Here is a 13,611-nt window from a genome sequence, read left to right as displayed (position 1 = left end):
CGAGAACCTTGTGTTTGAGGACATGGCAGACATGGACTACTGCCAGTTGGTTGTTGACGATATTCAGAGTGCTGTTGTTAGGTATCAGCAAGGTACTAGCAGAGGAAAAGCTGTCACAGGTTGTGCCATCGCGCCGCTGCTTATGTATCTAGACTGCCTTATCATTGGCAAGACGCCTAATATTCACTTGAGGACCCCTCGCATCAATTTCATGGATCAGGCCAAGCTTCTTGAGCTTGCTGCGGCTGACTTGGTCACGAAGGGTGATGATGACCCAGCCAACTGGGTGTTTGGGAGACTGCCTGTTAGTGTTTCTATGCATTATTCTTTCCTGTGTAGTTTAACTTGAACTTTTGATATTTTCTTGTACATTTTTTGTTCCCATGTACCTTCATCTGTTTTCTGACGCGTTGACTTTTGTTTTTGTATGCAGTGGAAGACACAGGCTGAGGTTGTGTTCTTTAGGGTTATTGAACGTCCTGTTCTATCTATGCCTCGTTCCGCCGGCCTAAGGAGTGGAACTTCCCCAAGATTTGAATTCTCCCGGGATGTTAATACCGGTGCCCCCCTGTAGATCCAGGAGGTTCTTCTGCCCGTGTGAGTGCTGCAGGTGGCGTTTCTTCCAAGAATTTGTTTGAAGCTGCCAATGTTTCTCTGGTTAGGATTGACAGTCTTCTTGAAACTATTTGTGGGGAGTTGGCTCGTGTTACTTCAACTGCTGAGCGTCTTAGTCGCATTGATGGGATTCTTCCTCCCGGACACGGATTTGATGTTGAGTCTTCGAAGGAGGTCTTATCTATTGAAGCTAAATTTCTTGAAGAGCTTCGTCAGAGCACTTCCCACCTCCGGACTAGCGTTGGGTTGTTCAAGGAAATGCAGGATGCTCGTTGCAAGCCTTTTGAAGATGAGGCAAGTGTTGTTGTGAGACAGATTCAGAGGCGGGATTCTGTTCGTTCGGGTCATGAAGGAGGCCACATGGAGCGTACCAAAGAGGTTTGTTTATGTTGGCCTTTGATATTTCTTTGCAGTAATGTTCAATGTTAGCTTTCAGTTATTACTATTTGTAGTCATAGGCGACCGTTATTGATTTCATGTGTGGTAAACCGTTTCTTTTTAGCACTAGTGTTCCTATGTGACCTTCCCTATTTATAGAACTTGAACATCAACTGCTACAGCGCCTGAACTTCCATGACTGGCCCTTTTTTGTTCCCTTTTGTATCTTAGAGTAGTTTGACATCTGATCTGCTATGTTTACTGTATTTGGACTTCCATTATATGTTAGTTGTGATAGCTGACCTTCACTGATTATGCAAACTGAACTTCTGTTGATTAGGTATTTGTTTTCTACATGATTTTCTTGTAGGCTGTTGATGATGATGCTAGGGTTGAGGAGGATGTTTTACCTGCGCATGAAGCTGCTCCTGTGCATGAGGCTGCCCCTGTGCATGAACCTGCTCCCGCTAGTGGCATAATAGTTGATGAGGTTCATGGCAGTGAAAATAAGGTACCATTTTTTCTTGTCCATTTGACTTGTTGCCCCTGAGACGGACTTGCTGCCCCTGTGCATGAGGTTCAGTCAGCCCTTTGTAATGACTTTCTGTTTCTTTTTGCAGCAGGAGAATGATGATGTTAGTGTTGCTCCAGAGAAGGTTGTAGACATGTCTGTCTCAGGCACCGCCTGCTCCAACGGGGTGGTCCTGACTGAACCTCAGTCGTCCGTTGGCGCTGAGGTTTCTGATGCTGAGCAGGGCAAGACAACTGGAGACATCATTTTGGAGAAAGATCATGTTGAGTCTGCTGTACAAACTGGTCGTAGTGCTGCTGCAAGCCCGGAGAAGTCTCCTGTAGCAGAGCCATCTGTTGATGTTGATGCTTTACAGGCACAACCAAATGTTTTTCTTGTTTCAGATTCTCCAATTGCTCCAGCTACTTCTGGTGTCCTTCCCGACGACACTGCAACGTCTACTGGAGACAACGATGAAGATACCGAAAGCGATAGCTATGGAGAGGAGGTTGATCATTCCAGTGCTGCCACTGGTCTAGGCAAGGATCCATGAAGAGAGGAGCATGCTTCTCTCTTCTTTCCCCATCCCCTTCCCTCTTTGTTGTTTGGTTTAGTCCATGATATCCCCTGTGAACTGCCTGTGTGGTCTAAGTTGAACTTCTGGTTTTGTTGTTTGTCGTGTGGGTTGTAAAGAATGTTAAGTGAACCTGTTTTCTATGTGGGTGGAGGTTTGTAATGCATGGGTTGTGATGTCTATGATGCTGGTGTTTTATCTTTTCTGATGTAGCAGCTGAGATGTGCTTATGTTTTGAATGTTTGTGCTTGAATGTTGGTCTTAACTGAAACTGTCGTGAATCTATGTGCTTTGAGTGTTGCTGTTAATTGCTATTTTCTTTTTGGTGAGCAGATAGCGACCTTGCTGTCGTCCGAAAGAAGGTTGACGACTTTTATTACAGTGTAACTAGGCTTAGGAATGATCGTTCCAAGAGGTGAGTGCAGCTGCTTAATATTTACATCATCCATGTACCCCCTGTGAACTGCCTGTGGTTTCTTACCTGAACTTCCCAACTCTATGTACCTGAACTTCTTGTTTTTTACTTCTCTGGTGCTGAACTTCTGGCCTCTTTTGTACTGTACTGCCTGTTGTGATATAGCTGAATTTATGTGCTAACATGTGTTATGAACTTCCTGAGTTCCTGTTGTTGAACTTGTTTTACTTTCTATTCGCTTGTTTTAGAGAAATGATTATGTTCCGGAAGAAGGAGTGTGAAGCTTATGTTCAAGAAGTCGCAATATCTTTTGGTCCTCGCGGAATGCTTACATCTAATGTGGCTGAGTGTGCACTCTACTGTCTACGTGCGAAGTACCAGGGATCGGATAAACTCATCCTGCCGTATTGGGTTTGTGTAAGTCAGCCATACAGTGATTTCTTTTATGTTTTGTTCCTTACCATTTTAGTTAAAACTTGTTTGTCTCATTTTTGTATTTTTTTCATATGTTGGTGTTGTCTGCATTATTTTAGGACAAGATTTTCAGAGGTCAATTTGATTCCCGTGTGAGGAAGTACTTCACGACGAGTGGTCCAGATACCATGGATGCACATGATTCGGTATGCAATATCTTGTTCTTTGCCTCTGTATTAGTTTTGCAGTGCGATCCACTGTGTTAATATTTGTTTTATTTTTCTTTTGTACCATTCTGATATTAATTCTCATTTTTGAATGATTCATGTGTTTATGATGCTTCAGGTTGTTTTCCCTACTTTTGACCCGCCTGAGATTCCTGCTTCCATGGGTGGTGTCGGTCATTGGGTGTCGGTATTCCTTGACCTGAAGAATTCAAGGTTCCAGCTTCTCGATTCCTACTATGGACCAAAAGATGAATGTGCGGTATGCCTGTTTCGGCGGATGACCGACAACATCAAGAGGCTTTGGAAGGATGCCAGCAACGACAGGGAGACACCCTTCAGTCCTCTTACCATCGACAATTTCCCTCTGGATTAGATTGATGTCCCCCAGCAGCAAAACAAGTATGACTTCCACCTTTTCTCTTTATCACATTTGTTTAACTGTAGTTGTACTTAAGCTGCGACATGTTTAATTCGTTGGCTTTCTTTTTCTGTTCTAACACTATTCTTTTACTTCGTTTGATGGCACTATCGACTGCGGATTCTTCATGCTTACGAATGTTAAGTCGTATCATGACGGGGTTCTTGCAAATTATTCCCATGAGAATATCGGGGATATCAGGAAGACGTGGCTGTACTCAATCGCTTCTTCTAACCTGTTTGAGACAGACTTCCAAGCTCTGTTTGGCTACTACACATGTAAGTATTTGGAACTTGGACTGCTTACCTGCACTGCATCTTTTATTCTACCTGAACTTCATATTTTTCTCTGAAACTTGGACTTCTGCTTGAGATCTGGCTGGGCTGCTGGTTTCGGAAGGTGAGGAGCATTTCCTTTGTACATGAACTTCATTTTTATCTTTTTCAATTTTGCTTGTGTGTTTTGTTTCAGTAATTTCTGTCCTTCCATTGTTTAAATGGACATCAGCATTTTCTTTTCTAATTGAACTTCAGAGATGATGCCTTTCTATGGTTTTGTTAGCTGTAGTTAAATGATTTCCAGTTCCCGGTAGCGCAACTGAGTACAGACGATTTGGCGGTCTCTGTACCTTGTCGAGGAGACGACGCTCCCGGTCGCGCACGCGCAGGACGCCATCCTGGATCAGCACCTGGCAGCCACTCTCGTCGAGCTGGCCCAGGCTGATTATGTGCGAGCGCAGGCGCGGGATGTAGTACACCCCAGTGATCGCGCGGTGCTCGCCGGTCTTGCATGCCAGCAGGATGGTCCCCCGACCGCAGATGTTGACGACCGAGCCATCACCAAACTTGACGGTGCCGGTGACAGCCGTGTTGGGCTCGGCGAAGGCGGTGCGATCACCGGTCATGTGGTTGGACGCGCCCGTGTCCAAGTACCACACGCCGCTTCCGGCCCCGCCGCTCCCCTCATGCCCGAGGTGAGCCTGAACCGCATCCTCGACGATGTGGACCAGCGCGGCGTTCGTGCTGACGGAGTTGTGGTCGGAGAGCCCGCAAGTTTGGGCCATCAGCAGGCTGTGCTCCTCGTCCTCACCACTGGTCTGGACAAGATTCGCCTGCTCCTTGAGGCGGACCTTGCGCTCGCGCACCTAGTGCCCCACCAGCTTGCAGTAGCGGCAGGTGTCCTTGGACTTGTCCCCGCTGCTGGTGCCACGGCCGCCGTTCTGGCCACGACCGCCGCGTCTGCGGCCCCGTCCTTTGCCGCGCCCACGCCCACGGCCATTGTTGCTGGACGAGCCGTCCCCTTCACGCAGCTTCAGGCGCGTGAACTACTCCTCCTCAGTGAGGAGCAGTTTGCCACCACCGCCATCACCCCCGGAGGGAGTGCCGTCCAGAGCGTACCTCTCCTCGGCGGCCTTCAGCCGCCCGATGAGCTCCTCGAGCGCCAGAGTGTTGAGGTCGACCAGCGTCTCGATCGCACACGCCATCTGCGAGTAGGCCTTGGGAACGACCGAGAGGAACTTGCGGACGACGGCGGGCTCGCCGGTCTTGTCACCAAGGAGCTCAAGCTAAGTTACCAGAGAAGATAGACACATACCGAAATCGTCGATGCTCCCGCCGTCGTTGAACTTGATCGCCTCGTACTGGCGGCGCAGGGTCGTCGCCTTGGCCTCTCGAACGCGCGCCACGCCCAGGCGCATTGTCTTGATCGTGCCCCAGGCGTCCTTCGCCGTGGGCTTGACGGCGAGCGTGGACGTCATCTCCGGCGGCACCGATCGCAGCAGGCACTCCATTGACGTGCGATCTGTGTCTCGCTCCGGAGTCCCGTCATTGACGGCGACCCAGAGTTGGCGCGCCTCCAGCATCACTTGCATCAGGAGGTCCCAGTCCGCGTAGTTCGTACGCGTCAGCATGGGCCAGGCCCCGTCGGTGTCGCGGACGACGCGCTGATGCACGACCATGGCGCCGTCGCCGCTATTCCCTGAATCCACCACAGTCTTCCCTGGGCTGTCAGGTCCTGCCATCTCCACAGGTGATTGAGCAACGGGGCTCTGATACCAAATGTCAGGCAGACCTCGACGCCTCTGTCTCCGGCGATCACCGGAGTTCTACTAGAGTGGGTGCGAGAGAGGGAGAGAGGCTTGTTTTGCGCTGCGAACTTACTGCAGCTTTTCTGCTTTCTTCGCTTTATTCAGAGTTTGCTAGCCAATTACAACGGACACGCGGAGCTAGTGCGAGTAGTGGACGCTGCCATCCCAGCGCCCCTCGCGCTTCGCCCGCCATGGCGCCTTGACCGTGCTTTCGTGCCATCCCATGATCGTGTCAGGGCGCCGCTAAAAACTCTAACAGAAACCGAGTCGCAGCTCGGGCTTTATCTTACGAAACTGAAACTACTGACGAAACTGAAACCTATCGATACCTAAAACCCTAAACCTGAACTTTGAAGTTTACCCAACAGTATTTAGCTAGTTTTTTGCTAAAGTCCGACCCACCTTTAAAAACCGGATGAAACCTTGGTTCTGATTTTTCCGGTTGGACCGCCGGTCCAGTCCGGATTTTAAAACTATATAGGATGCGGATGCGTGGTTCAGTCGGGCAAAATAAAGAGTTTCACATTTGGACACGCTGCAAAGGGAGGAGTCCGAAGGACGTCAGGTACCTAGTTCAAGTTCTTATCTTCCACGAAACAGATTCGTATGGGAATCCTCCAACATAGCGATTCGTCTTGTTATTGTAACGATTAGTTTAGAAATTGGCTACACCATCATATATACAGAGGCGAGTATATATGCATGGTAGACCGATTTGCATTGGCCCCCGAAACTCTTGAGCGGGCGCCGATTCCGTGGTCGCTTTAGACGATTTTGCTTACAAAACCAGCCGCTTGGAAGATCTGATCGGCGATAGCTAAGCGCAAGATGCATGCCACCATCTCAGGAAAACAAAGATGCATATCTCCCCCGCTGCCGCCGGCAACCCGGAGCCCTAGGGTTTGCTGGGAAACGATGCAAGGAGATTTGGTTCGGCTGGTCGCGTCGCGCTTGCTGGCCGGCGATTTACTGGATTACGTCCGTTTCCGTGCTGTCTGTGTGCAATGGCGATCAGAGACTCTCTGCCCGCGTGGCCGTGGCGTCGTTGATCCACGTTTCCACCCGCGCCGCTGGACGATGTTCCCCGAGGGCCGTGGCCTTTATCCTGGACACCCCGGGCTGGGTGACTATGTCCGCTTCTTCAACCTAGACTCAGGTGTCTTTGTCCGTATCCGCCTCCCGCTGTTTACCAACCATTGTATTCTTGATTCGGTCTACGGCCTACTCCTCCTCCAGAGGGATGAAGACACAGCCGTCCGTCTCCTCCACCCTTTCACCGGTGACATCGTTGAGCTTCCACGGCTCACCACCCTGGTCTCGCAGAAGCCCGAGGGAGGAGCTTGGCCCCTCGAGATCAAGACGATGAGATACATCTCTACTAGTGCTTCCTTTGTTGCAGGAGCTGTCACTGTTTTGATTACCTTCAATTTGTATTTTTGTGGGGCTGTTGCTACCTCTCTAGATACGCAATGGACGATGCTAAGTTGGACATGCCCAGGGTCATATATCAATGGACCTCTGCCATTACACGGAAAGATATACGATGTTCCGGCCTTCTTCGATGATACGAATGGTGCACCTCGGATTTTTGAGATGGACGTATGCCACTATCAAGACCCACCAAAGTTGATCTTCACAGGCCCGATAGAGAAACCCCTACAGGCTTGCCACCTGGTAGTGTATGGCTCGGAGATCTTAGTGGTTGCACACGACGATGATCAACTATCCCATATGACGGTTTATAGGCTCGCTGACCTTGTCTTGGGAAAGTTCATTCCGATGACAGACATCGGAGAAAACGCTATCTTCATGGGACCAAGGAGTATCTGTGTTTCTTCCAGGGCATTTCCTATGGTGAAGGCTAATACTATCGTGTATTTCCGTCCACAAAAGCACCGTTTTGCGCAATACAACATCGGTCGTCGCACCTGGTCATTAGCTATGGATCAGTGTAGCATAAATGGCCGAACACAAGGCCCTCGTAGCATTGTATGTCATATCTTGACATGCTGCTCTCACCAGCATTGGTACGTACTAATCGTGCATAATAGTAAACACATCGCTATACTTTATACTACTTCTTTTTAGAAAAAGAGAATAACCCCCGGCCTCTGCATCTGGGCGAATACTTTATACTACTTGGTTAACTATCGTCGTTATTTCTTGTCTGAGCTTGTAGGAACAAAGGAGAAGATTACACATATACGTTAACAGGAGGTCCATCACCCGAGTGGAAAGTGAAGGAAGAGTTTCGAGCTGGCGTAATGGTATTGTCAGTCTTACCCTTCTTTTTTGTTTAACATAGATGCCCACATAAACACACATATGCTCACCCTTATGAATGCACGCACACACCCTATCTCTAAAGAGCACTTCCAAGATACTGAGCCGACACAACATGTTGTGACCGACAGTCGATATACACCAGTAGGACGTGTACTGTTACAGTAACAGTACAACATTTTTAATTTGGATTTAACATTTTCTGCTTATTTTGAATCGTACACAACCAAATTAACCTTAAGCATGTCAAAGGATAGTACGGCTCTATAATTTATCGATGCTTTTAATTAAAAAAGTTGCAGAATACTATTGCAGTAGCTGGCTTTCTCTATGACGACGTGTGTTCTGCTTTCCTATGGTTATTGATCATACGCTCGTCGCTGGTATTATTCCCATGACATCTTATTTATGCTTATTATGTCTTCATATTTTCTTCCCAGGCCTAAGTAACATACTTGTACCCAAAGCTAGTGATGGACGACATTCATCCATGCAATTCGAAGAAGAGGGGAGTTTTTGTTGATAAAGGAAGTATGTTACTGGAATATACTCCCTTCGTCCGAAAATACTTGTCATCAAAATAGATAATAAAAGATGTATCAAGAACTAAAATACATCTAGATACATCCCTTTTTATTCATTTTGATGACAAGTATTTTTGGACGGATGGAGTACAAAGAAGAGAGAGAAGTTTTACGTATTCTCAGCGGCGAGATTGCTCTGGGGTGAGATCCATCAGGCGGCAAGCAATTTGAGGCGGCCATGGAGAGCATAGCGACAACAACTTAATTTTGTTACATATTTTATGAGATATGATCTACCGTGTAAGAAGGAATGTATGATGGTTACTTCACTTTTGTTATCTGTCAAAGATATTTGGAGGAGAATTGGTGTCAGAGTCCCTGAAGATGGGAGTTGTTAACTTGTTATATTTTTATTTGTACTATTTGAAACTTCTACTCCTTCCTTTTCAGTTTATAGGGCTCAATTTCAAAATCTCACCAACCAAGATAGATGGTGAGTGGTGGAATACCTTTTTATAATTTGCAAAAGCATCCAATTAATGCTCTTGTTTTCCTCAAAATTTTATGTTTACCAATGTATTAATTACAATGCATGCATGCATAAAGTACATGCATTGGTCAATTTTCTCTTAATACTTGCATGCAATTATTTAATGCACCTTAGAATCTAAACTTGTGATGGGGAACAACCAAATTGAGTCTTATAAAATAAAAAAACTAAGATTTTAAGATAAGCCCTATAAACTGGAAAGGAGGGAGTACATCAGTTTGTCTAGGAACAAGCCTTGTGGCAGCTTTGTTGGTTGAGCTGATCTAGCAACATTACTGTTGTTAAAAATATGTGAGATGGAACAGGTTTGCATTGGATCCAAGCCATACACCATTCCTTTCTGTGTGGCTCCAAGTGTACGCACATTATGAGAGGCACACTTGAGTTCCATTGTCCGAAATCTGGACGGTCATGGCAGTATTTTTCTCACCAAACCCCTTTGGTTCAGAGTCCAAAATCTTGATGGCTATTTTTATAAACACAAGTGTTTTACAACAAAACTGTGCCAACTTTTTCATTGTCCAGATACAAATCGCTTGTCCAAATCAAAGACCTGCATTTGGTCATGAGCAAATGGTTCTACGGCGAGATATTTGATGGTTCATAACTTACAAGATCTGCATCTAGACCCTAGGATCTAAATCATAGCCCCCAGAGCGCTCCTCTCCATACCTGGTATACCGCGGATGATTCTCTCGGTTCCGAATGTCTCCAGACCGGGCTTCTCGGTTTCCCTGTTCGTTCTACAATAAAACATGGTGTCATAAACATAGCAAGCTTCCCGTGACACCTAATTATCCCAAGGTTTTAGTCTTCCAGGCTGAATGATGCAGAATTTTATAATGTTGATCAAATTTAAAATGTTCCTGGGTGTGGTAGATCCTGTTAGCTCCAGGCCCGACTCTTACGTCGCACGTTGCTCTCAAGAGTGCTTTTCGACGGAAACCCTATGGAAGCATGCACACAAAACCTACCTTTATGAACACCTTCATGAGGCAGAGCCGGCACATCATTTTTTAAATTGACAAAGTCACGATAGACGCCTTCTTAGTTGACGGAAACGCCTCCTCCCACCGAATGCACATCGCCGAAATCCAGGAAAATACGATCATCAATGTCAAGTCTAAGACCTGAACTCTGATGGGATAGAGATACCACTATCCTCCTAACTATCTAATCATAGGTTCGTTCACATCCTATGTTTTGTTTCTTTGATCTGATGTTACATGGGGAACCACGTACACGCATAAATAGTACTATCTATCCTACCTATACACAGCCGACTCGGCAAGGGCTACAATTCCGTACTGGACTCTAATACCTACTCGTGATTAACTCCAACAATCAACCTCCTAAGCATGGTGTCCTCACTTTATAGTTTGAACGTCAGTCCTTCCACTGATAGGAAATCCCTATATCCCTATAGGTAACCACTTAGTAGTGGGGCCACCAATTAGTGTATAGTGTTTTTTGCACTGGTGTTTATTTGACATGCGCTACTGCTACTTAGTAGTAGCACATGTGCAAATTCTGCGCTACAGGTGAACCATAGTAGTAGCGCAGGTACAGTAGACACGCAGTACTACTATGTGGACCCCACTATCAACCCCACCCCTCCCCCCTCGGACAGGCAGTAATAGTACGCGGGGTGTAAGACTGGCGCTACTACTAGCTATAGCGTAGGTAGAACACCCCGCGCTACTACTATGGATGAACGAGGCCAGTTAGTGGGCTCCAATTAGTAGTAGCCCTTCGTAAATTACTCCCCTCGCTCCATTCTGCCTTTCAGTCACGATAGACTGCTTCTTCCATGCCCCAACCCCTTGGGTTCTTGGTGACCTAGAGTTTCGGTGGTGGTTGATGTGGTGCTCCGGTGATCCCCTGGTTGTTGTGGGGTGCACAAGCTGTCTCCATTTGATCACCGTTGGCGCAGTGATGCTCCTGGCTGGTGTCTCCGTGCGATGATGCCCTTGGATCAGTGTCACCGTGCCCGGCACTTGCTCTGGTCGCCGTGGGTGCTCCTGCGAACTCCTTGCCATCTCTTGGATGTGATGGTGCACTTGCTCTCGTGAGCGGGCTCCTGGGTGGTGGCCTCATCAGCGGTGCGGGAACTGCTCGTGGGTGTTGCAGGAGCTGCTCCTGGAGATGGCTGGCTATGATGGCTGGCCATGGCAACGCGGGCGATGGGAGGGGAAGGAAGGAAGGAGACGGGGGATTTATTTTCAGAGCTTTGAAAGTATAAGGGCATTTTTGAAAGAAAAGGGATCTTTCCCTCGATTTCATTAACGAAACCAATAGTCATGACATACAACCAAAACACATCAACACCGCCTAAGTTTTTGGCATCACAGACAAGCGGGAGGCAACAACAGCCCCCAAGAAACAAGTACTCACTCCTCGCACCCGTGAAATACAAGTGGAGAGGTGGACAGAGGGAGTAGTACAAAACTACAGATAGGACGCGGCTGCGTGGTTCACTCGGGCAAAATTAAGAGTTTCGCCATTTTGACGCGCTGCAAAGGAAGAAGTCCAACGGACGTCCAATACCTAGTTGAGGTTCTTATCTTCCACGAATCAGATTCATTTGGGAATCCTCTAACATAACGACCAGTTTTGTTATTGTAACGATTAGTAGTAGTTTGGAATTTGGCTAAACAAATATATATATACATACATAAACACTATTCTGATCACGGGATCAGAATAATATTCTGATCATAACATGAACTTCCCATATAACGCGCCTGAACTTCCCTGTGTACGAACCCGACCTTCGGGCTATCTTCGCAACCGTGGCTTCCCCCGCGAATTATTCCGGTCGGTAGTGTTGTCTGGGATGTGACTGTAATCCAGATACTCATAACTGCATCTAAATGCTCGTTTTGATTCGTAATTTTGCATTTTGGCGGATTCACTCTCGGGGCGGCTGAACTTGTGTCTGTTTATAAGTTTAATGCATTCAGTGGATGTTCTAGAACCTCTAACATGATGGTAATTTGGTGTAAGTGCGAGTTTCATGGACAATTTGTCGTTAATTTCAACGGATTTGATTTCAGGCTCTGTGTTCTTCATCCGCAGGAGTGGTTCCGCGGCTTCTGTGGATTTGTTATTTTTATTTGAATATATAGAGGGCGGATTTGATTGCAGTAGTGAGATTGGACCGTTCATGGGTTGTTAATTCGATTGGGCAGGCGAATACACCCCTGAAATTGGGCGATTGGATCTCGTGTCGGCCCGTGCTGGTTTTGGTTCTTCAATGAGACAGCTTGGTTGATTTATCGTTTTGATGTCAGGGCGCAATAGGATATCGTTCGAGGTCGCGGACTGAGAAGGTGTAGTCACCCAAGTGATTAAATCTAAAAAGCAAATTCGATAATGCGTTTTTTTCCACTGATTCTACTGTCTATGTTACAGAGTTGGACTTCTACACCTTTTGTGCTTGAACTTCCCTCGTTTTAATGCATGTTTTTTGGGTGATGCTGCAATACGATCTGTTTGGTTGGTGTTGTTATAAAAATTTTGTGTAGGTTTTTTTTGTTTTTCAAAGTACTCATATACGTAAATGTGGATCTGGTCCATAGATACACAAATCATCCTTTTTATATTTATTCTGTCTTCGGGACTAGTTTTTTGGATCATCCACATTCTGTGGTAGTAATTGGACTTCTATGGTACCAGTGATTGAACTTTCTGATTTCCACATTGCAAGATGGTGCAACATCGCGCTCTATTTTTTTTGTAATTTTCAATTTTCTAATTTGGGTTTTAGTTTGTTCCGTGGCAACTATGGGATTATTCCCAAATATGCATGCATACCTTACTTATTTTTTTGTAACATGTTTGCATACTTCAAACAGTGGTAGAACTTCAGTTTGTGTTTAATGTGAACTTACAAGATTTTTGCTTCTGTGTAATTTGTCTTTCTACATGTTCATTTGATGTTTTTTCAAAACGCCGAACTTCTGTGTTTTTACAACTTGAACTTACCTTTATTTAGAACATTTGATTAGTTAACTTACGCCTTGTGCATTTTTTTTCTTCGACACTAAACATTATTATTCCTCAGGTGCTTCTTTCTTGGTTTTTTATGTCACAGCAAAACTTTTCTTGAATGCAGGTTCATCTTTTTGACATTGATATTTCAGGACAGATTACATTCCAGAAATCAAAAACCCTTAGTAGATTTCTTCTGCAATTTGTTGTAACTAGTGTGTAAGTGTGGAGCTGGACCACAGGCACTATCTTCAGTAGGATCTGGACTTCTTTTTTATTAATGGTTGAACTTCTGGTTTTGGATATCGCACTCCACATTGGAAGGCGAAGGTGCATGATGCTCTATATTTTCTTTCTTTGGTTTTCTTTGTAATTTTAATTCTCCGGATGTTTTTTTAGACTTTTGTCTCGTGAGCAATCATGGGATTAGCCCAAGTATGGGCCGAGACAGGAACGAGCCGGAGTAGGCGACGATGCGGCATGCCGCATCGTCGCATGCGGAGGCGAGTCCGTCACATCCATGATCCCACTATCTATCTTAGAGTTTTTAGGGTTTAGGGTGCGTGCGATGGGCGTGGAAACAGAATAACCGCATTGCGTCCTGTCAAATCCTAGCGCGCAAC

The sequence above is a fragment of the Triticum dicoccoides genome, chromosome 4A, assembly GCF_002162155.2.
Source record: "Triticum dicoccoides isolate Atlit2015 ecotype Zavitan chromosome 4A, WEW_v2.0, whole genome shotgun sequence".
Lineage (NCBI taxonomy): Eukaryota > Viridiplantae > Streptophyta > Magnoliopsida > Poales > Poaceae > Triticum > Triticum dicoccoides.
The sequence above is the reverse complement of the archived record's forward strand: the minus strand, read 5'-3'. Positions refer to the sequence as shown.